At 54.0% G+C, this 4,357-nt stretch overlaps 1 pseudogene; it reads left to right on the top strand.

Annotated features, from left to right (window-relative positions):
- Window positions 1-274: 274 nt before the first annotated feature.
- On the top strand, window positions 275-2,317 carry LOC125547358 (annotated as a pseudogene).
- The last annotated feature ends 2,040 nt before the right edge of the window (window positions 2,318-4,357 follow it).

Raw genomic sequence — 4,357 nt, 5'->3', positions numbered from 1 at the left:
GTGTGTTTGGTCACGTTACCGGGCTTCTTCTTATGATTTCAAAAATAGGTTTTAAAAATTATATCATTTTTTTTCTCGAATACGCACGATAAAACCCATGCCATGGTTATTGGGTGAGGGCCGTGTGATATTTTCTTCTAATCTAGATACCGTCAACAATTTAGACATTGTCCCTTATCTGATTGTTTTGTTGGTCAGAGACCAAGATCTGTGACATATGTGGACGCGAACCAGATGTTGCCAACTCTTGCATCACCTTGATGAGGTCATCGGAATGCCGTCCCCAAGTAAAAATGTTGTCACTTAGTTAGCATCATCCTTACAAGTTTAGAGCAGCAAGCCTCCAGAGCTTCGTCTTCCACCTATTTTCTCACCCATCGTTTCATAAAACCCTTTTTGCAATGTTATATTTTTTCTACACTCCCGTTGCAACGCACGGGCATTTGTGCTAGTCTATTCCTAATAATAATAAAGCACGGATTGATTCTGTGGGTTCACCGTCACAATACGCTTTCGCCCAGTCATAATACGTTTTTACGATTCGTGTAGACAAAATCGTAATATAAACGAGGTGGTACTAATTAGCTCTAGCTAGATTGGTTGGTTGATTCGTGTCAACAGGCGCTCTCTTCCGAAAGTCCACCAATTACGTGGCCTCGACCTCGTTGCTATCAGCAGCGGCAGCAAGCATACAGCGGCAATGGGAGTCCAGCGAGGACATCGTGATCGTGGGAGCCAGGCTCACCGGGCTCGCCGCCGCGCTCGGGCTACACGGGAAAGGGGTGAGAAGCGTGGTGCTGGAGTCGTCCCCGGCGCTCCGGGCCTCGGGGTTCGCCTTCGCCACCTGGCCCAACGCCTTCCGCGCGCTCGGTGCCCTCGGCATCGGCGACCAGATCAGGAAGCTCCACCTGCACATCCAAGGGCTGCGCGTCATGTCAGCGTCCACGGGTGAGATAGCGAAGGAAGTGGACTTCAGGGACGAGTTCCGCTGCGTCAGGCGGGACATGCTGCTGTAGGTCCTGTCGGCGGAGTTGCCGACGGGCACCATCCGCTACTCCTCCATGATCGTGTCCATCGACGACGGCGACGGCGACGGCGCCAAGATGCTCCACCTCGCTGACGGCTCGACTCTCCGGGCAAAGGTGCTGGTCAGCTGCGACGGGATCAACTCCGTGGTGGCAATATGGCTGGGGCTCACCAAGCCATCGGGCGCTCGGCCACGCCGGCCCTCGCGCGTTACCCCCGACGGCCATGGTTTCCCGCCCAAGTTCTTGCTGGCCGGCGTGGCCTCGGCACTTGGGCGGCAAAACGGCTCGTGGTGGCACGGCGGCACGATGGTGCGTGCGACGCGGCCTTGGCCCATCGCAGTGGTGCCAAGAACGCGATGCTCGCGGCCAGGTAGGCCAAGGCGCATGGGCTGTTCGAGAACGCGGTTGCCGTTGATGCATGGTGGTGACGGCCAAGAGCGGTGCAGCGACTCCTGTAGGCAGATGTGTGATGCTCGCGACAGCGCACGGGAGGCGGAGGCATGCGAGTGAGAGCCGGCGACGCGCATCAGATGGCAATGGCATTGAGGCTCGGCACCGGCACACCAGCGGCAGCCAGCAACGCAGCGAGCGGCTGCATCGAGCCGTGATGCGAAAACCAGCATTCCAGCAGTTGCCTGACAGCCCGAGCATGCATTGCTACGGAGCCAAAGCACGGCGGCGAGTGCAACCTGTTCAAGAACGGCTGCACGCTGGTTAACACTCGAGGCAGCTCCCAAACAGTAATATTTCTATATATATATTACACACGTATTCTATTTGTTTCTCTTCAAAAAAAATTTAATTTCATCGTACATATAGCAATGTATGTATATGCACAGTGCCAATGCATCGAGTAAATTGCAAAAACCCACCACATTTGGGGACCCTAAATCAAAAAACCACCACGTTTCGTTTTTTTTGCAAAAACCCACCATCATTGTACTGACAGTTTGCAAAAAACGCCGTTTGATGCAAAACTGACCACTGGGTCCCACTGTCAGATGCCACCTGGCGGAGGGGGAGACGGCGCCCGTCACGAAGGGACTAACGGCGCTAACTTAGTCAGGTTTGACCAGTCAAAATCGAACCAGTCGCTGCCCCGCAGGCCACAGCGCGTCCGCGCCCGCACGCTCGTCGGTGCCGCCGCCCCGCGCTGCTGGGCTGCCGCAGCCTTCTTCTTTTGGACGCGCCGCCACGACCTACTCCTGGTCGAGCCGCCCGACGCCGTGGCGGTGGCCATGCACGCGATGGGAAGGAGCAACGGGCGCCAGAGGTGGCCATCGACATGAACTGCGAGGGCGGCGACGAGCTGGATCTAGAGCAAATCTGAAGCTTCGCCGCGCGGTGTGTTTGCTGTCGGGGCTGTGAGCTGCCGATGTGCAGGCGGAAATCAATGGATTAGCACGCCTAGCTGGGTCCAGGACATGGGGACAGCAGCGGAGCACGGCAGTTAGCCGCGACGTCGGCGGCGGATGACATAGCAGAGGTGAAGGGCGGGGGCGGCCTTGCAGAGAGCTCGAGGAAGAGGCATTAGTGCCTTATGCACGTCCTTGCGAAGCAGATGTAGTTGAGGCAGATCACATGGGTTAGTTGTAGAGGAGATCAACGCGCCGTGGAGCTCCACCGGAGGCAGAGAAGATGAAAGCGACGCCGACGGTTCCTCCGTTCCTGGCTCCTCACGCCGATTCCTCTGGGAAGAGAGTATTCAGACGACGACGAGTCTATTCGGCTAGTTTCAGTGATTTGCGGTGGTCATTGGCCGCGACAACCATGAACGGCGTCGATGGCGGGCCGAGGTTTGCAACAGCGACGGGGATAATCGAGTATGGGGCGGGTCGCGGGGTTGGGAAATAAGGAGCACTGGAGGTCGGGGAGCTCTTCGTGCTGGTCTCAGGTCACCGGCGAGCTCGGCGTGGGGGAGCTCGACCCGACCAGCGACAGCACCGCCGCTACCTCCAGCCGCCGTGAGCCCGTGACCACCGAGCCTCCGTCCGGCCCTGCCTCCGCCGGGGACAACGGGAACTGCCGTGGCTGCCGACAATGGAAGGGGAGGGAGGGGAGGCTTGGCCAGCAAGGGAGGCGCGGGGGAGCGGCGCCGGCGAGGCCAGCATCCGTGGATAAGAGGCTCGGAGAAGAGAAAGAAGCCAAGAAGCTGACGGGTGGGCCCTGGGAACCTTTTAATGGGCTAGTCAAACAGTGTGAAAACTTGGTGCCATGTCAGCCTGCCAAGTGGGACCGATCGGTCAGTTTTGGCGTCAATCGCTGCTTATTGACTGATCAGTCTTTTTTGCAATTTGTCAGTACAATGGTGGTGGGTTTTTGCCAAAAAAATGAAACATGGCGGTTTTTTGATTTAGGGTCCACAAATGTGGTGGTTTTTTGCAATTTACTCCAATGCATCTGATAACAATGCAAGTCCCTCCCATTGCATGTTGTATTTTTTATATGGATTACATAGTTCTGCAAGTGCACATATATATGCCAACAAAGCTAGCTTATACTAGATTTTATTACTATTGTGCTCAAGCTACAGTATGAAGCTTTAATTAGCACTTAATTACTCTTCTTGCTATGCTTGCAGAGGTAGAGGGATCATGCCTCATATGCAGAGTTACGCCTCATATGCAGAGTTACGTATACCTAAGAATCATGTGCAATTTCATCGTATTTTTATTTACTTTCTATGGCTTCTTCTCCGAGTGCATATTTAGTGTATATATGTAGAACAATGACATCTATGCTTATATGTGTATGTAACTCTCCTTATTTTGTTAGTTTCTACAAGGGTCTGTCACAATTTTGTTTTATTTGTCTGGGGTGATTTATTTCCCACTGCTTGTAATTTGTGGTAGAGAAATTGAGAGGGAGGCCCCACTGTGAGAGTTTGCAGTTTGTGTGTTGATGTTGCTTGCGGTGGTGAATGGAAAGCCGACCGTGTAGCCGTCTGTTGCGTAGTTATGTGCCGATCTTGCTCGCGGTGGTGAATCGGAAGGCCGGCCATGTAGCTTCCTGTTGCGTACCATGGTGGCAGTGGTCAGCACTGTGAGGAGGAAAGAGAATATTGGCATGTAGATCAGTGGGTAGCAAGAGTTTCACGCTGATCACGTGCCCCTCAAGCACATGCACGCGAAGATAGACGACAATAAGATTGATCATATGGTTACGGCTAAAAGTGTAAGTGGTCAGGGGGAAGGGAGAATTGCCGAGAGATGGCATGGAACTGACCAAAGTAAATGGGAGGGAACAGATGAGTGGGGAAGGGATGCATCGGTGATGGAAGATGGGACTGGTTGCTGAATTGCTAGCTAGGAGAGCAAATCGGCCAGTTG

The sequence above is a fragment of the Triticum urartu genome, chromosome 3, assembly GCF_003073215.2.
Source record: "Triticum urartu cultivar G1812 chromosome 3, Tu2.1, whole genome shotgun sequence".
Taxonomy (NCBI): domain Eukaryota; kingdom Viridiplantae; phylum Streptophyta; class Magnoliopsida; order Poales; family Poaceae; genus Triticum; species Triticum urartu.
The sequence above is the reverse complement of the archived record's forward strand: the minus strand, read 5'-3'. Positions and strand labels throughout refer to the sequence as shown.